Raw genomic sequence first — 22,714 nt, 5'->3', positions numbered from 1 at the left:
CACCGCCAAAGCCAACCTCCAGGAAGGAATGAAAGACGTAGCGGAATGGATGAAGATCAACCGTCTAAAACTGAACTCAGACAAGACGGAAGTCCTCATCCTCGGACCATCCCCCTCTGCCTGGGACGACTCCTGGTGGCCCCCTGCCCTGGGCACCGCACCCAAGCCAACGGACCACGCACGCAACCTGGGCTTCATCCTGGACTCCTCCCTCACGATGACCAAGCAAGTCAACGCCGTCTCGTTATCCTGCTTCAACACCCTGCGCATGCTCCGAAAGATCTTCCGATGGATCCCCACCGAAACCAGGAAGACGGTCACCCAGGCCATTGTCACCAGCTGCTGGACTACTGGAACACCCTCTACGCTGGTACCACAGCCAAACCCCAGAAAATACTCCAGCGCATTCAGAACGCCTCAGCATGACTCATCTTGGACATCCCGCACCACAGCCACATCTCTGCCCACCTGAAAGACCTGCACTGGCTCCCCGTCGACAAGAGGATCAAGTTCAGACTCCTCACCCACGCACACAAGGCTCTCCACGACACGGGCCCGAAGTACCTCAGCAGCCGCCTCACATTCTACACACCCACCCGCCAGCTCCGGTCCGCCAGCCTCGCCCTCGCCCCACGAATCCGCAAATCCACCATCGGAGGAAGATCCTTCTCTTACACCGGCAGCCAAGACATGGAACTCCCTCCCCACTCACCTACGGCTGACCCTGGACCATCTCTCCTTCAGGAAACAACTCAAGACCTGGCTGTTCGAGCAGTAGCGTCCCCCCAGTGCCTTGAGACCCTAATGGGTGAGTAGCACGCTATACAAATCCTGTTGATTGATTGATTGATGTTAGCAACAGATGCAAAATGGAAGAATCGTGCTTTGATATAATGTGGTTGCATGTTTTTGAAACACACTCGAATAAAGCCGTTCCATGGAGCTGAGCTCTGCTGTTCCTAAATCTTTGGGTTTAGGCTTTCAGGTAGAGGGTCTGCTAATAACACCTAGAGATCTTCTGTTATATAAAATAACTTCTTACTGCCAAGGGGAGGGTGATTAAGCCTAGTTATTTTGCCTTTTTTATAGTCTTTATAAAATGATGCCGCCTTTTATATTCTATGGTATTGTAACAATGCTGATGATGCTAGCTTTATGCATTTCGATGCTGGTTGCAGTTTGAATCCTGTTTCATGAATCACTTATAGTCAAAATAACCATTCTGAACTTATTTGGTGACGTTGAGTTACTTTGGTGGTCTTCCCGGAAGTGAACCATGCCCAGAGCCAAGGGCTATTTATTCACACTCCTATGGGGACTGGAGTACGCTGGCACAGCCCACTACACTTATGCTTACAGGGAGGGTGACATAGCATCATGTCTAAGGTCTTCCCACTGCCTCAGGTAACATGGTTGTGTCTACTGTCCACAACACATGGGCATGGACATGTCTGTGCTGTGCATACTCAAGACTGTCCAGCACATCACCGCCACACTTGGCATTATGTACATTTTTATTCATGGGTCCCTTGCCTCCTTCGCACATTCTTGGTTCCCACCTCTTCCCACATTCTGCAATTGTGGGGCTAAGGGGCTAAGCCTTGGTGGATGGTTGGTCTACATGTCTGGCCCTGTTACCGCAGTTACATGTGTTGTGATGTCTGATAGGGGGGCATGTTGTTTGGCATTGTGTATGTGGTTTTGTTTTGTGGGCTTTCCCACAGTTGTGACTAGTATGATTGTGGAGTTGAGGTGTGTGGTGTATTCCGTTGGTACTTACCAATGAGTAGTGCATTTCCAAAGGTGCCATCCTGAAAGTGCTGGTTGATGATGGACTGTCGGAAGATGTAGGAATCATACACACTGCCTGGGAAGTTGGCAACAACATTGGTGAACAGTCCCCGGTGGTCCACTATTGCCTGCACATTGATGGAATGCGTGTGCTTTCTTTTGCGGTAATTGTGTGCAGTGTCGGCAGGGGGCACAAGTACGACATGTGTGCAGTCAATTGCCCCTAACACATGCGGGAAGCCAGCTGTGGCGTAGAAGCCTTGCTTGGTCTCCAGCTGTTCCTGCGCAGTGTGGGGGAAGTGCAGGTCCTGGGGTATCAAGCTGATGATGGCATTCAAGACGGGTGTGAGGAACTTTGATAGGGCTGGCTGTGAGACTCCTCCAACTCTGGCAGTTGTTGGTTTGGTGGTACCAGAGGCCAACAAGTGCAGCACAGCCAGCAGCTTTGACTGTGGAGGAACATTGGTTGTCCGCTGTGTTGGTACCACCAGCCTGTGGGCAATGGAGCTTAGAATGCTGAGGATGGTTGTCCTTTTGAGCCTGGAGTGGGCAATGACATCCTCTGGTGTTAAGTCTCTGAGGCTGGTGCGTTTTTTGAAGGTCCGCTGTCTTGTTCTGCGTTGCCTCGGTGGTAGTCCGGGAAGGGTTCTGGGGATGGTCCTGGGGTTGGTGGTGGTGGGTGTTGTGGCCCTCTTGGGTCTCGAAGCTGCATGATTAGTAGCTCCTTGGCATCTGTTGGTCTTCAGATGTGGCTCTGGGCTGGGCTCCCTTTATACTGCAGGTTTTCGTCCTACTTAAGACCAGAAAAAAGCAGTTCTTAAGTCTCTGCTGCTAACAGGCCTAAACCGCCTCTTTTTGGCCCACATTGCTGATCTGGCTGGTTGTTGAGAATATCGCAAAGTGGTGTTATCATGAGTTTTTGGACGGGAACGCCTACTCTGCATATGATTAGCGTTAGTTGTCACTGTCAGCCATGTCGATGTTGTTAGCGGCAGCTATCGCAGATGAACTGGTGATGTTGACGTTTAACGCAGGCTTGTGAATAGGGCGATAAATCTATCACCACTTTTGTTGCGGAAAAGTGCAGCTAAATCGGCGAAGAGTCCTTGAGAATGTGCCCCTCAGTTCTTTCCCCTCTTCAAATTACCCACCTCGTCAATCGTGCTCTAACACCAAAACCAAAGCTCTTCCTATCAGCCCGCTGCTATCTTTCCTTGTGTTGCAAAAGCTCTCTACTCAGTTGTGGGATCACAATTATCTGTGCACCTGGAATCCAACATCCTAATAATGATTGACAGTCAGCTTTCCGTCCTCACACAGAAACAGAAAAATTATCCTAAACATCGGAGAGAAACACCTAAATGTTCACAACCAGGGTCTTGTATGTGCCCTGATCCGCCTAGATCTCTCAATAGCGTTCCATACCACAATACACAATCTGCTGCTAAATTTCTCATATTCTCATACAAGTGTTACTTGGCTGACTCTCTTCTCTAGCTATCGCCTCCAGCAGAGTCAAACTTGGCTACTCCCCTTCGAATTTTACTCCCTTTAGCTATGGTGTACCTCATGGTTTGTGATTTTACTATATGGTCCAATATACTCGCATCTTTGCAGGCCATCAATTTGACTACCAAATGTGTGTAGAGGATTTTCTTTATTTAGAACAAGTGCACAGTGGATCTAATTGAAAGATATCCAGCACTGGATAAAGATTACATAGCACTGCATCAATGACTAAAAACAGAGATGATACTTATTGGATTAGTCTATTTCTCATCACTACCTTTCACCTTGCCTGATGCATGGGCTCTTCCGCAACACTTCTACAAAACACATGTGAACTAACAGTATCATTTGAACAAAATCACTCTTCAGTCCATAGGTTAATTACCATAAATATGTTCTTACATTTACGGTGCATATTCATTTGTCCTCCCCAAATCATACAGGCTCTTGCTGTATTCTTGGTGTCTGTAGATCATTGCAACGCCTCCTCCATCATATTACCAAAAAATAAACTGACCAAACTTTAAAGGGCCCAAAATTAGGTCATCCACCTTATACTCAAGAACTATCTTGAGGGCAGGCATGATACGATCATTTGTCTTCCAGCAAAAGAAAGGCTCTGTTCAAAACATCATGCCTTCAGGCATCAGTATAGCTTTCTAGAATCTTAAAGATTTTTCAGCCTGCCAGTAGCTCTGATTATTCACCGTTAACCTTCTAGTGATTTGAGATTTAATGGGCCTATGTAAAAACACTTCAATGTTCTACCTTTTCAAGTTTAAATTTGATATCTTTTTTGACAATGACTTTTTGCTAATTTTGCTTGTGAGCTTGAATGCAATAATGTACTTAGAAAGTGTTTTTCTTGCAGATACATTTCTTCATAGGTACATTATCATACCATCATACATTTTGTCCAAGGACCATGTACACTACACACAGTCTCCTAGCATATTGTTATCTGTTTGGAGACAGATCTGAATTGGTAGCATAAACAATGACTGGAGAATCTGAACTCAGGCACAGTGTTAATGGGTCCAGATTTTGTTTATATGAACTGCCCCAGCAGTGTAGAATTTCTATTGATTATCATGGTTGCCCATGCCTAACTTCCAGCCTGCTGAATCTCATCACTATCATAAGAGGGACAGTGGCCTGTTCTACACCAGACTGGCTTCCAGATTAAACACGTACCAAGGTAAATGGGGAGTTAGATCACTCCATGGTATCTGGCAGGGACAGCATTCACTCTGTGCTCTCTAGGATATGTAGTAGTAGGTAGGAATACAATTTTATGTATTCAGATAGTCAACGCAATAGCTAGAATGGTTGAATAAGTCATCTTTTTCACCGTTCTTGGGATGCTGAATACCATGCTCTTTTTATTTCTGTTAATCATCACATCACATGTATTTTACACAAGAATTCCACTGCATTAATACATTTTTTAAATCATTTGTGTAATTCTTCTGTCTCCCTTTGGGCATGTCTGAGTTAACAACGAAAAGGTAGATCTGTTTCCACTATTTCATTGGGGAGAATTAGGGTTATCATGTTCTGAGGTTGCAGACAGCATCAGGTACCCTGTGAGGTTTATGGGTCCAGATGATGCACTGTGAGGTAGCCAGGATTCAAGCCAAAAATCTGATGGTATGAGTAGACTTCTTCCCCATAGTTTTGACAATTATGTTGCCTAAATGGACAGTCTTGCTGAACTAGTAGGAACCGTACAACACTAGACTCTAGGCCTTACACATACAAAAGATTTTGGGACAGAATTCATTCAATGTAAATGTAAATGTATTGCGACTTATATAGCGCACGTATCACCCGAAGGCATCAAGGCGCTTGCCTTGGGAATCCGTCCTGGCTTTTTCCCTGTGAAATAACCCCTACTGGGCATCCCCAAGGTGAAAGCCAGGCATCCTGCATCGGGTGGGCCGCCGTAGTGGAGATTAAGAAAGCTATTGCCCAGAGTTGCAGCGTGGGACCCCATGATTAGAGTAGGCACCGAGGCGAGAATTATCGAGTCCGTGGACATTTTGGGCTCAGGACCCTGCCGCGTCGGGAATTGAACCCTGGTCCCGGGCCAGACCTCTGCATCAGGGTCTGCCGCTCTAATCAGTGAGCCACACTCCTCCACTCCTCCTTCAATGTATCATACTTTGAAATCACCCAAAATCTCCCCTAAATCTTGAAAAAGATAATGCGAAATACATTCGGGTCTGAAGACATATCTCAGTTTTTTCAACATTTGGAACTATTGAAGGAAGTAGCCCTTAGGTGGCCACCTGGGTTACTTACAACCACCTGCTATGCCTTCCCAAGAATGAAGAGTAGGTCAGACAGTAGAGAATACAAATATACATTTATTGGCAATACTCTGCAGAGTAGTGCAATCTGAGCTGCACCCTAAGTTGTGTGCCGAGGGACTGGTCCCCCACCAGTCTACAGCACGTAATAGGCCTGGGTGTAGTTCGCAGAGTTTTGTTACGCGGAACTCCACGAGGTTGCAAAAAAACTCTGCCAAGTTCCATGAGTGGCGGAGTGCAGTTCGAACTGCAGATTGTGCTGGTATTGCTGCTGCTTGGGTCAAAATTCTACCCGAGTGGCAGCTCACGCTAATAAACTTACTGTTCGCGATCACGCACTTACCGTGCACAATTGCGAGCTGGGAAAAAAACTCTGCTGCACATCGCGAAGCAGAGTTTTCTGCCCTCCACGAGCTCCACAGAGTGCGTGGTGCAGAAAACTCCACAAACTACCCAAACGGAGCGACGTTCACCGCCCAGGCTTGACAATGGCCCTTTCCAAAAGCCTCCAACCATGCCAACAGGGAAAGTTACCGGTCTGGGCCGAACATGAACAAAGAGGGCACAGAGGGATGAGCTTCCACCTGCCAGATGGGTACATGTTATCGGAAACTTAAACTTACCACGCTGAGCCTCAGCGTCTCCTAACGTGGGAGCAGAACTACACACTTGGAGAGGTATGCAAGGGCAGAATGGCCTATTCATTAGAAAGTCGAGAAACAGCCTTGAACAGAAGAGAAAATAATAACGAAATGCAGTATTCTGCTGAGGCAAGAAAAATGAGTAATGAAGCCTAGTTCAGGCACAGTCTAAGCAGCATAAAAGGGATAACGAAATACAAAATGGATTCACACTCGCTAACTGAAGCCTCCACATCACAGGGATAACTCAGTAGGTTGCATAACATGAATTGAAATGGTGTCTATTTAGCCACACACTGCTAACCTAATATAAATGAAACAAGTGCATTGCAGGAATGGGATTTTCAAACCCCTAAATGCTTTATTGAGGCTATCTGGTAGGGTCTTTTCAATTCTAAGGGGGAGAAAGCAAATGCAGAGTTACTCATGTTACCAGGGAGAACAAAGTAACACAATTATTATTAAAATCCACTTAGTACTAAAAAATGCCCTCATCTATAAGCATCATATCCTGGATATACTGCATCATCTAGGGGTAGGGGTGAGCTTGCTCACACAATTGGTGCAACATGCTGGAAGGCAATTTATACTAAGGCAACATGTAAAGATGACACCTGCAATGGCTACTAGGACAAGTAAAATTTTCCAACCCCATGATGTCAGCAGACCCCAGGGCCACCATGTAATGGACGATGAACCATTATCCTGATGGATATCTAAAGCAAGTCTATGTAACTTCTGTATTGCAGAGTATACAGTAAGGGTGCTATCAGGAATGCACACGCAGCAGCTGCTGCTGATGACCTATCAGCCAGAATGACTTCTAAAACCATCCGATTTTGAAGAGCAACAAGCCTCGTAGCCTGAAGCTCTACTGTAATATTACTCAGTATGCCTGCAGTAGTATTAATATTGCCCTCAACTACTCTGGCCAGTCGACGAATATTACGAATATTGAACATGGGACCACAGAATGGCAGAATACCCTATTTATGTCAGTAAATTGCTGTAGGGAAGTATCTGTCTGATCAATATCGTCTGGATTAATAACTCTCTTAACTCTATGCATATGGAGATCCCTATGCTGTAGTCTATGATCCTTGTGATATTTGCCAGTGTAATGTAAATGGGGGGTAAGAGGAAAGAGACATAACACCGGCCAGACCATCCCCTTGCAAGCCATGTATAAGCCTGTTTCCCACAGATGAAGTATACATTCGGATGTTTCAGCAAAAGTGGGCTACTAGTAGTGTTCAATCGGTATGTGTAGTTACAACTGCTATATTCTACAGAAACATTCCCTGAGCCTTCAAGACAGAAACTAGCTGTTGCATTGATCATAGGGAAGGGCATGGCTTTGTCTTCAGTGATATTTTGCTCCCGGACACATTTAAGTTACATATTCGGTAACATGAAATCCTTTGAAATCTAGCATTTCATTTTGTAACCAAGTGACATTCTCATTAGCTTCGAAAATGTTCATACAAGCTTCCGGATGCAGGGTACTCTCCTTGCCATCTGCCCCAGGTGTATATCTCTGATGTACCACTATAAACTCCAGCACTGCTTCGCAATGAGACTGTACCATTTTGAAGGACTGGGCTATTCTAAGGCCCAGCGGTGCCAGGGGACAACACCTGAAACCTTCGTGGGCGTACAAATTACAGAGACAAGGGACACTTCCTTCGGCGTCAAAGACTAAGGTTTATTTACTGCAGGGAACACAGAAGTCGCAAGAAGTACAGCATGTGTAGGTTCTGAGAGACTGCTTCAAATTGCAACCGTAGATCGCTCCTTTCATACATATTTTAGTCATAGCACAACATGGCGACAAAAGGTTACAACTCAGTTCCCACAGTAAACTTCAAAAGGGTTGCTTTCATGTATTCAGGAGCCCGGAACATAATTACAGTAACATCGCCAGTTCCCAACTGTAAAAGTACGTTATCCCACCATGAGGTACATTCCATTCTGGCTGTAAACGAGTTAAGAAAAGAGACAGAAACAGGTGCAAGGAAGATAAAGTTAAACAACAGATTGGAAACGAGTTTAGGGGGCAATATCGGAAGCACGATTGCAGGATCAAAGGATTCGTGCTTAATGCATGCACGGCTGAAACAATAGATCAGCACGGCAAGATGAGCCTCGAGCGGAGCCATCTGCCTTTGCAGTGTCATCCCCCTCATCATAAAGACACCCTCAAAGGAACACGTGTCTTCCGCAAGGGTTAGAAGTCCCAGTGTCCGTTCGCTGGCTACTTGAGGGCAAGAGACAAAATGGATGCCGTATCTAAAATGGAACCCGTGGGTTCAGATGAAGAAACCCACGAATGAGACGAACGGTTCAGGCCAGCGTAGCGAAAATGCGTACACCCACTAAACTCGTCATTTGCGGTTCATAGATACCAAACTCGTCCATATTCGAACGAGTCGAAAACACCACTATAATTGTCACAGAACCTCAGACGCTCCTTTTGCCCTCATGTAGGCAAGCACTAGTCGATATCAGAATCGATCTCGATATTCATCAGATCATTCAGATGTTGCTGCAACATCATTCTATCCATCAATGCTTCCTTGGTAACAGATGGCCGTCTTATACACGTCGTAGCACAGAGGCCACATAAGGCTGCACACAAAGACAACACGTGAACAGAAATGCTACAACAACCCCAATGATCATCAGAATTTTCCAACCCCACGTCGACATTAGGCCCCAAAACCATCCTAGTAGCGTCCAATCACCTACGTCCACGTGTATGGACTCGGAGATCTTATGCAACTTCGAGATGGCTTGATAGACGGTTGGAGCGTTATCAGGGATGAAAATGCAACAACTCGAATGGATCACCTTACATACACCACCTCTATCTGCAAGAACAACGTCCAAAACCATACGGTTTTGCAACATCATAAGCCTATCCGCCTGAAGCTCTGCTGTCAAATTACCAAGAGCACTTGCAGTTATATTGGCAGTTGAGTCCACCACACGAGTCAATTGTCTTAGGTTCCTACTATTCACCATAGGTCCCCAAAACGGCAGGAAACCCTTAAAGAAGTCTCCTGCTTCTTGACCGGCAGTGTCCTCTTCGCTAATAACGCCTCTCACAACTCTAGTCTTGTGATAGTCCGAGGCAACTGTGAAGGTCGGTGGCAACAGATTCGCAATATAACAGGTGCCCGAGAAGTCACGGGGCAACCATGTATATGCGCGGTCGTAACATACAAAGTATGTACCCTTGGCAGTCAGAAGAACAGGGGAAGAGAGCGTTGGTAAAACCTACGTTTCAGTGCAAGAACTCCTCCCAAGCTGAGCTCGCGGATTTCGGCCAAGGCCTTTCAAGCAGAAATTTCCGAGATGGGGTACGATCCAGATCGGAGACGAGCTTTTAAGCTGTCTATCACCCACTGACATGCTATACTCAGCCGCACTCAGATCCTTGTATGCTCGCACCTCTTCCTCTGGAATAAGCGATGCGTCAAAATATCTCTATCTAAATCAACAATCGCTCTTGCCAAAGGCTTGTGGTACGGGCCGGGACCAAGGTCTGCAGAGCGTGGCTCTCGATGGGGGTAGGAATCTAGTGCACTACGGAACATAGTTTGGAATGCTCGAGCTGTCCCCTGGGAGCTGTAAGGAAGAACCCAATACGGAATACCCCTATCCATGGTATGTGGCATTAATCCACACACCCAACAGTTAGTAGTATTCATCACCAACTGATGCTGATGTAGAAGCTGGACAAAAGAATTGTTCATGAATTCCGCACATCTAACCTGTTCGTGGTGGGGCAAAGGATGAAAGGAATGTGGAGAAACAGTGGGAATAGATTTCGGTTCAGAAGAAGAAGTAGGTAAAGCAGAAGGCAATACCGACCGTATTCCAAAATACACTCCACCCACCAATAGCATAGAAACAGTCAGAAACAGCAGGAACACCTGAAACAGAAAGCATTTTGATTTTACAACCTTATGTGCTTTCGATCTTTGAGCTAGCATCCTCTCCACTTCCGACAACTTAGAGAATTCCATCCTCTAAAAACCGTCCGCAACGTTCTTGACGCACTTCGTTCTGAGTAGCGATTATCATTTCCCAGGAGTTCCCAGGAATCGACAAAAGTAACCGACCTAGTGTCAGGAACCTGCTAAACAGAAGGAAGTACCCGCACGGCCCTACGGTCAACCCGGATGTAAGGTTTTCTTTAATCAAACATTCAATTTTAATGCAAATCTCCTAGCTGTGGAAAAAACTCAATAATTAATAGAGGATGCAATTGTTCATAATGTTCAAGGCAACAGTAAGGGGGTAATATGAATTCAAAAAGGGGAAAGAACAAAAAGTGTTTTTGTTTATTAGTCTTTGTTATGAGAACAAAGAAAATATCTGCTTCTTCCAGGACGAGTCTGTTCTTCAAATAATTGTTCAGGTTGCGGAGCAGAGTCCTGTCGATCAGATGACAGTTCAAGTCTTGAGTTCTCCAATGCTGAAGGTTCAACAAATGTATCTGACTGCAATGAAGTATCTCCTACAGGTTGAGCATCACTAAACGGCACAAATTTTGTTGGGGTGTCCGTTTCCGTTGCGGCAATTCCAGTCCTAACACAAGAGTCTGCTGGTAAAGGATAGGCACTTTTTTGGTATGGGTGGCATGCACCCAGTTCTTCCGGCCTTCCAGACAAACTGCAGGCCTTGTGGCTAAGAGGACTTGGAATGGCCCCACAAATTTCGGCTCCAAATTGCGCTTCTTGCCGAAGTTGCGGGTGACTACCCAGTCACCCGGTTGGAGCCGATGTCCAGGACCCTCAGTCTGTGCCGGTAGAGCTTCAAAGACCTGTTAATGAATTAACCTCAGTTTAGCAGTCAGATCATGAAGATAATCAATTAACATTGGGTACTCAAGACTATCAAAGGCCTTAGGCCTAGGGACTCCACAAATGTTCGCAGGACGGCCGAACACAATCTCATATGGGCTAAGCCCTACTCGAGAGTGCACAGTCACCCTGGTCGACAAGAGAGCCAGAGGCAAGGCATCAGGCCATGACAGACCAGTCGTAGCTCGAATCTTAGCAAGTTTCAGTTTCAGAGTACCATTGTACCCTTCAACTAAACCCGCTGACTGGGGATGATTGGCGCTATGGAATTTTTGTCGAATTCCAAGGCCCTTACACACACTCTTCATCACACTCCCCACGAACTCACTTCCGTTATCTGACCATACAATCCGTGGCATTCCATACCGAGGAAAGTATTCCTTCAGTAGGACTTTCGCTGTAGACAGGGCAGTATTATCTTTAAGAGGATAGGCCTCAATCCATCTGGAGAACGCACAAACCACAACGAAAACGTACTTCAGATTATTGCATCTCTCCATATGGATGAAGTCCAATTGGATGACTTCAAAGGGACATGTAGGGGGAGCAAAATGTCCAGGTGGAGTGGGGGTGCCCTTGCCAGGATTGTACATCATACATACCATACAATTCTTAACCACTCTCTCAGCACACTTAGCAATACCATCATTCTTCCATACAGGGGACAGCAACTTGCATATACCTTTTGCGCTAATATGTCACAAGCCGTGAGCCATAGTCACTACTGCTAGCACATATGCATCCGGTAACATCCACCTCTGACATTCCGACAAATCAATCCAACACCCGTGCGCATCTAACTTTCCCGTGCTTTCTTTCCACTTAGTCTTTTCAATCTCGGTAGCCTCATTCTGAATCGCTTTCACGCTCTCAACAGTGTCCTCACACATACCAGTCTCTGATGGCCACCTTACTGAACTCGTAACGTACATTCGGGTTGCAAGGTTCTTAGCTGTCTCTTTAGCTATCTCATCCGCAAACGCGTTACCACGACCAACATCATCCGTAACCTTTCGGTGCGCGCTGCATTTAATAATCGCCACCTGCTTAGGCAATGTAAGTGCGTCCAAAAGATCATTCACGAGCTGTCCGTGTTGGATCTTCGTGCCATGCGATGTCATAAATCCTCTTTCTCTCCACAGACGACCAAAGCTATGTGCAACACCAAACGCATACTGATATCCGTAAACACATTCACTCGCTTTCCCTTAGACAAAACACACGCTCTCGTCAACGCAATCGACTCTGCCACCTGCGCGGAATTCTGGCTCAATCTCGCAGTTTCCACAACCGTACTCAGTGTCACCACAGCATACGCAGTCGTCACATCACCATTCGGCAACTTAAAACACGAACCATCAACATACAAGGTACCATCGGGCTCTGCCAATGGAGTGTTTTTTAGGTCAACACGACCCTTTGTTTCTTCCTCAGTTCGCAAATAGCAATCATGTGGTGGTACATCATCTGATTCCATAATAGTCGGCAACAAAGTCGCTGCGTTCAGTACATTACAGCGCTTTATTTGTATATGACTTGCCAAAAGCGTCAACTCATAACCGGACAACCTTGCGCTCGTCAAGTGTTGGGTTTTTGTACGATTCAAGAGAATATCAACTGCATGCGGAACCATCACCGTAAGCATATTATCCATGACCAATCCTGCAGATTGCCGGATGGACACCGCAGCTGCCGCTGTCGCTCTTAGACAACTCGGCAATGCTCTAGCTACTGGGTCCAAGGTCGAGGAAAAATATGCACATGGACGCTGCTTACCACCAAATTGCTGTGTCAAGACACTCAACGCACAACCCTCTTTCTCGTGAACGTATAGCGTAAACGGCTTACTGTAGTCAGGAGTACCTAACACAGGGGCCGAACACAACGCATCACGCAATTCAGAAAAACTTTTCTGACACTCTTCAGTCCATGGCAAAGGAGTCGGAACATCATTGCACGTGAGGGCTACCAATGGTTTCGCTAGCAATGAAAAATTTGGAATCCATTGCCTGCAGTATGACGTGATACCTAGAAAGGCACGCACATCTCTCTGAGTTGTTGGCACAGTCATTCGAGCGATCGCTGCAATTCTTTCTGGGGTCAACCTTCTTCCCTCCTTTGACAATAAGTGACCTAGATAGGTTACTTCTTGACAACAATATTGAAGCTTAGAAGGTGACACCTTGTGATGTAAGTCACATAGATGTTGTAATAGCAATACTGTAGCCGTTTTGCAAATCTGCTTAGTGTCAGCAGCCACCAAGAGATCATCAACGTACTGAATCAAAGCCGCGCCAGCTGGTAATACAAACGCATCAAGTTGACTCTTAAGAGCTTGGCTGTAGAACGATGGACTCTCACAGTAGCCCTGAGGAGCGCGTTTAAATCTGAAGCTGCGACCACCTAATGAGAAGCCGAATAAATCTCTGCTTTCCTCAGCAATCGGAATGCTAAAGAAAGCATTCTTCAGATCGATCACTGAGAACCAAGAGGCAGAGGCTGGAATCAGGGTCAGTAAAGCCGTAATGTCAGGCACCACAGGAAATTGTGGAATCACAATTTTATTCACCTCCCTTAAATCAATGACAAAATGGTACACAGGAGGCTTAGATGGATCAGTTTGTTTCAAAATAGGTAACACAGGACTATTACACACATTTCCCTGAGTTTCCTCGATAACATCCTTCTTGATCAAATCATAGCTGATTGCTAATAGTGCCCGTTCACCATCGAGGGAGATACGATACTGGGGAATACGTGGTAATCGCACATTCGATTTCAGTTGGACAACATAAGGTGATATTTCCAGCAGGCCCACATCATTGGGACCTGTTGCCCACAAAGATTTGGGAAGAGAACTCAATTCCGGTGGAAGCTTATCAGTCGACAAGTACATAGGAGAGATCACTCTCTGACCCAATGTAAGCTCTACTCCCGCAGGAGGACAGTACAGGGTCGCATATAACCGTTTCAGCAGATTCAGGCCCAAAAGATTCTCACCACAACCAGTAGTCAAAATCAAAGGAGCTTCTAGCTCACGAGGCCCAATTGTAAGGGGCAAAGGGCTAGAGACCGGATTGCTAACGGGGGCACCAGAGAATCCAACGGAAACATTCGTTAAGCCAGACAAAGGTGCGCCAGGGAGTTTCGAATGCATGATGGAACTTTTCGCTGCACCAGTGTCCAACAGAAAAGGCTCAACTACGCCCGATGTGGCAACTGCGACGTAAGGCCCTCTCTGATCAACCGGAACTGATACTACTCCCTCTCTTTGTCTGTGGCTGTCCTAGTAATTACCATCAGCATCAATATCGTGCTTGACGTAATAGTCATCCACATGATACTGTGCAGATCTACCTGATGATGAATCACGCTGATCAAAGCAATTGTTTGAATCTGATGAAGTGGCAGAACGCTCATCCTGATTTTGAGTGACACCGCGACCTCTACCACGTGATGCTTGTTGAGGACCACTACGACCTCCTTGGGCCGAAACACCATTATTTCGGTCACGTAAAACCGGACAATTAAATTTCAAATGGCCCTCACCCCTACAATATGCGCATTGATTATACCCAAGCATAGATCGTGGTGTAGAGGAGTCAGTACGCGACTGAGTCCTAGAAGACTGTGACTGTGATCTATTTTGCTGCTGTGAGTCATTTCGATTCGAGCGTGGAGGATACGCTTGCTGCAACAGAACCTTAGTTTTAAGATCCTTCGTTTTCTTATCTGCACGATCACTTTCTTCCTTTTCTCTATTTTCGTAATATTGAGCCGTGGCTAATATTTGAGCAGTAGTCGAAACAGCCCACGAACTTTCGGAATTTTTCAATTTGTTGCTTAGTTCAGGCAACAAATTCGATACAAATGTATCCACAAACAGTCGCTGACCTCCCTCAGTGCTCATATCCTGACCACTGTGATCGATGAATGCCTCCTCAAATCTGGTAAAGAAGTCAGAGACACTCTCGTCCTTCTTTTGCTTGCACGCAGACAGTTTATCCCAATTAACTCTCATTGCTGGCATAAGTGTCTTCATAAGTGTAATAATCCTCTGGGGCAGATCAGTAATGAGCTGTTCAGGCTTAGCCCCGCCAACTTGTTGTCCGTCGGCCGCCGCAAGAGCAGCCCAATCACCGCCTAACCCGGCTACGTGATTCTCTTGACGGATTTTCGCCCAAATTGGTTGAGGTACTACGTTACCGAACAACCTATCGATATCGGCAAGGTTCATATTAGTAGCATCCACTAATTGGGATAACTCCTTATAATAACCTGCCGGATTTTTGCGGGGGTCAGGCAAAGTTTGCTTCACCTGCAAAACTTCCGATCGCTTCCATGGGAGGTGAATCCAAACTCTCTGGAAGTGTGGCAAAATTGCAGGATTAGCAGCGGGATTACCTGGCATCCACACTGGGGGAACTTCTCGCATGGGATACTTACCAGGTGTTGCCATCCACTCCTAAGTTTCGTCCTTAAACAATGCACAAGGTTGTACTGTAGATCGAAAAGATAAAAGACGCTCTACAGCACGTCGAACATTACTACCCACAATCATACCGTTCGAAAACTGATTCTGAAGTTCAGTCATTTCAGACGGTACATTGTCTACCTCATCATTATCCCACTCCTCTCTTAGGGATTTACACATTTCCTCAAACACAAATCTTTGCGTGGGCTCATTAAATTGAGAGAACGTGTCGAAAACTATGCGCGAGGTGTATTTAGCAGGATGCCTAATCCATTTACGCATCATTTTTACTAACATCTCACTTTCCCTACCACCAGGAATTCGACTACGTCTTTGAGGGACATCAGAAACATCGGACCCAAGGATCGGTTCAAATGGAGAGTAAAGATTAGCAACAGCATTAGGTATGCGACTACGGACAGACGGAGAAGAGGAGAAAAGTACAGGGGCAACAACATGAGGGCTGAACGTAGGAGCAGTAGGAACAGTAGAAACAGTAGGAGTAACCAAAAGAGCAGAAGTAGTGGGAACAGTAGACTGAGAAGGTATAGGCAGTGGAGCAGTAGGAAGAAGGGCAGGTAAAGGAGCGGGGACAGATTGAGGAGCAGGAGGATTCGGAGGAACAGAACCAATGGCAGGCTGACCAGCAGCTGCCGGAACAACAGGTTGAGGGACAGGAGGAACCACAGGGGCTGTAGTATCCTGCGCATATGGAGGTGGTGATTTCAGTAGATAGGACAGCAAAGGGTCCTCTACCGCTTCTTCTCCCTTCTTATCAGAACTCGACGGTAAAACAGGATAACATTTATCCACCGCCATATGTTGCAATCTAGCAAAAACTTCCTTTTCCTTCTCTTCTTTGTCTTGCTGAAACTGCTCAGCATTTCTCATCACTGTAATGATACCTTCCCTTTTATTTTTTTTGATCTGTTTAATTTCTTTCTTCCTGGACTCTTTGCGCCATAACCGAAAGGAATCAAACATGGCCGGCCTAGATTTCTTTTTAAACAATTTTGCTTCAAGATTATCCAAAATTGCTGTTTCGAAACTACCATGAGGTGGCCAGCTAGGAACACCATCGTCTTTAGTGTAGCGGATCCAATATTCATTATATACGATAGGACTCACTCCGTGTCGACTATAGAGCTCATAGATCGGAGTTCCAACTGGAGGTATCGGACATGAGTCTTCCAATCGGGAATCCGCACCACAACATTTAAAGCAACTAAACAAAGTACTACGGCCAGGCATCGTGCACACTAACCAAGTTTACAAACTTCAAGGGTTATCGAATTACGATGTCCTCGCAAAAATGCAAGACCCTCGGTTTTTGGCAATTGCAATCGTCAAATAAAACCCAACAACTAAGAACCAACAACTAAGAACCACAAATGCAATGGAACCATGCAAACAACCAAGTTTCAACAACAACCAAGGACTCTGAGAGCGACCCACAAATACTTAACTGAAAGAACAATGGCATCACCAGGAAGGCCCGTCTATCGTCTCGCCATACAAAGGACTACGCCAGGCGCCAAAAACAGGTCGACAGTCAGGGCATCAGTCCGTCGCAGCCGTCAGGAGGCGGGAATCTTCGCGGGAAAAATCTTCGGGCCACTTATTTCGACAACAGGATCGATGAAGCGGGGTGTACCTTCCCTCGGAGATTTCACATGAAGTTCCTTACGATCGTCGTGAAGGACTGGGCTATTCTAAGGCCCAGCGGTGCCAGGGGACAACACCTGAAACCTTCGTGGATTACCTGTTCCGGCGTACAAATTACAGAGACACGGGACACTTCCTTCGGCGTCAAAGACCAAGGTTTATTTACTGCAGGGAACACAGAAGTCGCAAGAAGTACAGCATGTGTAGGTTCTGAGAGACTGCTTCAAATTGCAACAGTAGATCGCTCCTTTTATACATATTTTAGTCATAGCACAACATGGCGAACAAAAGGTTACAACTCAGTTCCCACAGTAAACTTCAAAAGGGTTGCTTTCATGTATTCAGGAGCCCGGAACATAATTACAGTAACATCGCCAGTTCCCAACTGTAAAAGTACGTTATCCTACCATGAGGTACATTCCATTCTGGCTGTAAACGAGTTAAGAAAAGAGACAGAAACAGGTGCAAGGAAGATAAAGTTAAACAACAGATTGGAAACGAGTGTAGGGGGCAATATCGGAAGCACGATTGCAGGATCAAAGGATTCGTGCTTAATGCATGCACGGCTGAAACAATAGATCAGCACGGCAAGATGAGCCTCGAGCGGAGCCATCTGCCTTTGCAGTGTCATCCCCCTCATCATAAAGACACCCTCAAAGGAACACGTGTCTTCCGCAAGGGTTAGAAGTCCCAGTGTCCGTTCGCTGGCTACTTGAGGGCAAGAGACAAAATGGATGCCGTATCTAAAATGGAACCCGTGGGTTCAGATGAAGAAACCCACGAATGAGACGAACGGTTCAGGCCAGCGTAGCGAAAATGCGTACACCCACTAAACTCGTCATTTGCGGTTCATAGATACCAAACTCGTCCATATTCGAACGAGTCGAAAACACCACTATAATTGTCACAGAACCTCAATTTTCATAGCGTCAGCATGCTAGTGCATGTGCACCATACAAAGCAGTTGGAACCATGACTCACATCCACCCAAGTATGACAGGGGCCCTAACACCAGTAAATCATTATTGTGCATAACGGAGGGGAGTAACCCACACACCCAACAATTGGTGGCATTAGTGAAACTGTGTACCTGATGAAGCATCTGCAGAAAAGCGTTCTCTGTAAAAGTCTTGCTATGTGTCACTTTATGTGGGACCAGTGTAACAAATAGGTTCTCAGGTGGAACCGGGGTAGTCCCCATCAAAATGTGCGCAGGATGCTGTTCTTATAAATAACAAACCACCCCAAATAGTGTTAGCGTTACTATGAGGATGACTACTACAACTACTACCCTACTCCCAGTAGACCAACTAGACCACACAGGACCATTCTACTGTAATGGAGGGGCCACTTCATGGCTGCACGGCCTAATGGGTACATGAACGAAACCTTAGGAATTTGAGCCACAAAAATACAACCGACCAGAGGGGCACAAGTCACCCAGCGTCCGTTTAGAGCCTCGCCTGTAGGCTCCTATTATTCATCAATGACGGTGCCATGAAACACTCCCACAGGGGAGCTGCGCGATCACAGCCCTTGCTGAAAAACAAATCCTCTTCTTTTAGGATAGGGCACCCTCCCTCCTGGCCAAGTACCCTCAACAATTGTGTCCAGTGACCAAGGCAGTGCACCAGTATAGCTCACTCTAGTCTAATACAGGCACCTTAGACATGGCACCTACGCCCTAAGCTCAAGTCCTTCTCTAACTCCTGGACTGTTCGGCTAGTGCTTTGTCCTTCTTTCAGGGCCCAGGTTGTACCTGGTGACTCCATTCACTGTCTCATCAACAAAAAGGGGTTGAAACTCAGGGTCAGGCGGGCATTGAGACTCAGATTCTGGTGTATTGGAAACAGGGTTATCCGGGGGCAGCCCTTACCTCCGGTGGGACTGCCTCCAGCAAGGCTGCTTCACTTTCTTCATCCATCTGGGCCCACCTAAATTGGGCGTCAGCGAAGGGAGCCTTTGAGGGCTCCTCGATCATACGGAAGTGGGAGAGGTATTTGTTTAACATGGGTGGCATGCACCCAATGCTTTCGGCCTTCAACCTTGACAGCTGTGCGGGTGGCGAGCAGGACAAGGAGGGGCCCCTTCCACCACAACTCCAAGCAGGTCCTCCTTTGAATTACAATTTATAAGAACAAAATCCCCGGGCTGTAGCATATGCCCGGGCCCCTCTGGCACTGGTTGCAGCGTGGCGTGAATCTGTTGGTAGATAGAATGGAGATCTTTCATTAACTCATACAGATAGTCTACAGGCAGGGGGTACTCTATCTCGGAGAAGCGCTTGGGTCTTGGGACTCCCCAGACTTTGGCAGGGCATCCAAAGACCACCTCATACGGGGACAACCCTGTTCTAGAATGCGCTGTTGCTCTAGTAGATAAAAAAGCCAAGGGTAATGCATCTGTCCATCGCAGTCCTGTGCTTTTTTGGATCTTTGCTAACTACAGATTGAGAGTACCATTGTACTTCCCAACCAAGCCTGCTGACTGTGGGTGGTTTGCTGCATGAAACGTCTGATCAATATGCAAGGCTTTGCACACCAATTCAATGACTTTTGAATTGAAGTGACCTCCTTTGTCATTCCAAATCACGCATGGCAATCCATAGCACGGGACGAACTCTTTTAAGAGTGCCTTCACGTCGCCATAGGTATACTCTCTTTAGTGAGGTAAGCCTCAATCCATGTACTGAATGAGCAAATTACTACCAGCACATACTTCAAATTGTTAACTCGATCCATTTTAATGAAATCCATCTGGAGTACCTTGGAAGGGAAGGAAGGCAGTGCAAAGTTACCAGCGGGTGTAGGAGTACCTTTCCCAGGAATATGCTTCAAATAAATGATACAATGCTTCACTAGGTATGTGGCTACCTTAGAGATATTTTGTTCTGCTATACTGGGTCCAGGAGCTTGCATATTCCTTTGGCACTAATATGCGCTGGGCCGTGGGCCATGGTAACAACAGGGAGCACATATGAATTGGGCAGCAACCATCTCTGTTTCCCAGATAAATCAGTCCAGCACACATCCTCATCCAAACACCCTGTACTCTCCACCCATATTGCCAGTTCATCTATGGTCGCCTCACTCTGTATTTCCCTGACATTTTCTAATGTGTCCTCATACATTCCATTGTCTGGGACCCATCCAGCGGGACCCGCCACAAAAAATTTTTCATCTTTGATCGAGCTGTCTCCTTACCTGTCTGATCTGCAAAGGCATATCCCCTCGCAACATTGCCTGTGATGTCTTTATGAGCGCTACATTTTATTATTGCAAACTTATCTGGAAGTGTCTATGTTGACAGCAATCTATATTCTATATATATTCTATATTCTCAGTCCATGCAAAGTCAAGAACCCTCTCTCCACCCAGAGGCACCCAAAATTATGGGCCACCCTAAAGGCGTACTGGCTGTCGGTGTAGACATTAACAGCCAGTCCCTCACTCAACTCACAAGCCCTGAGGAGGGCAACTAACTATGCAGCTTCAGCCGATTGGTATGGGATGCAGGAAGTCTCAACTACGGTGTGTAACATTGTGATTGTATGAGCTGCAGGGGTAGTGCCATCTGGTAATTTGAAACAAGAACCATCAACATAAAGTTCCCCTTGGGGGACAGATAAGGGATCATCAGTCAGGTCTACCCGTCCTTTTGTTTCTTTCTCAGTTCGAAATAAACAATCATGGACATCATTGTCCTTTTCTTCCGAAGGGATGGTTAGTAACATGGCTGGGTTCAGAGTAGCACATCGTTTGATGGTAATGTGCGGCGCAAACAAGGTTAGTTCATATCCAGTTAGATGTGCACTAGTAAGGAGCTGTGTCTTTGTCTTGTGCAATAGTGTATCCACAGCATGAGGTACCATTACTGTGAGATCAGTATCAAAGACGAGCCCTGCCGATTTTCTGATAGAAACTGCCACCGCCGCAGCAGCTCTCAGGCAGCTGGGGAGAGCTCTGGCGATGTTATCAAGTATGAAATAAGCACAGGGTCTCTGTTTACCACCAAAACCCTGTGTTAGAACAGAAACTGCGCAACCATCTGCCTCATGTACGTAGAGCACAAAAGGTTTCTGTTAATCAGGAGTACCAAGCACAGGAGCAGAGCAAAGCGCAACCTTTAATTGCTCCAAAGCTTGCTGGCATGCTCATGTCCAAGGCAGGGGTTCATGCACATCTTTGGTGGTCAGGTAAATAACGGGTTTCGTTAGTAGGGAATAATTAGGGATCCAGTGCCGACAATACGAAGCTATCCTAATGAACGCGCGTACCTCGCGTTGGGTCTTAGGAACAGGCATATTAGTAATAGCAGCTATGCGTTCAGGTGTAAGTCTTCGATCCTCCTTCGACAGTAGGTGACCTAAATAGGTGACCTCCTGTCGCCAATATTGAAATTTCAAAGTGACACCTTGTGTCCATTGTGTATCAAATGCAACAATAATTTAACTGTGCCTTCTTTGCAACCATCCTCAGTGTCCAAAACCACAAGGAGATCGTCAACGTACTGCAAACAGCACATTACCAGGGGGAAGCTCTAAAGAATCCAATTGACCTTTCAAAGCTTGGCTATACATTCTAGGACTTTCAGTATAGCCTTGTGGAGCACAGCAGAATCTAAAGCTCCGACCGCCTATTGCAAATCCAAACAGATATCTGCTATCTGTATGGATTGGGATGCTGAAGATAGCATTCTTAAAATCGATTACGGAAAATAATTTTGCTAACGGGGGAATCATTGTGAAGATCGTGGTATAACTGGGACCACTGGGTACTCTGGAACCACTATTTTGTTTACCTCGCTATGGTTTATTACAAAACGGTATACATCAGGGTGGGCATCTAAGGGTGTCTTTTTAAGAATTGGAAGAAAAGGGCTATTAGACACATTCGCCACTGTCTCTCTAACTACACCAGGCTTATTCAAATCCTGAATTATTTAAAATAAAGCCTTTTCTACTGCCTGGAAAATCTTGTACTGGGGAATACATGGCAATTTGGTGTTGTCCTCTATCTGGATGGAGACCGATGGGATACGGAGCAACCACACAGCCGTTTCCCCTGCAGTCCAAAATGTGCGTAGCACGCTCCTGAATTCCGCGGGGAGAGGAGCATCTTTTGTGAAGCATTGCTTTGCATGGGCCACCTATGGTCCAATTGTCATGTATACACCATCAGGAGAACAAAATATTGTTGCATGTAACCTTTTTAACAAATCCAATCTCAACAAATTCTCCCCACAATTGGATGTCAATAAATATGGTGAATCTTCCGTGAAGAGGCCAACAGTAAATGCAAGAGGTTTGGAAATGAGGCTAACAAAAGGCATGCCTGAAAAGCCTACCAACACATTATTTTGGCCAGACAGAGCTGCCCTCGGGACCAGTGAACGGGAAACAGAACTATTCATAGCCCCTGTATCAACTAGAAATTTCTTGGAAATCCACTG

Source organism: Lissotriton vulgaris, chromosome 2_1 (assembly GCF_964263255.1).
Source record: "Lissotriton vulgaris chromosome 2_1, aLisVul1.2, whole genome shotgun sequence".
NCBI classification, from domain to species: domain Eukaryota; kingdom Metazoa; phylum Chordata; class Amphibia; order Caudata; family Salamandridae; genus Lissotriton; species Lissotriton vulgaris.
This window is presented reverse-complemented; position numbering follows the sequence as displayed.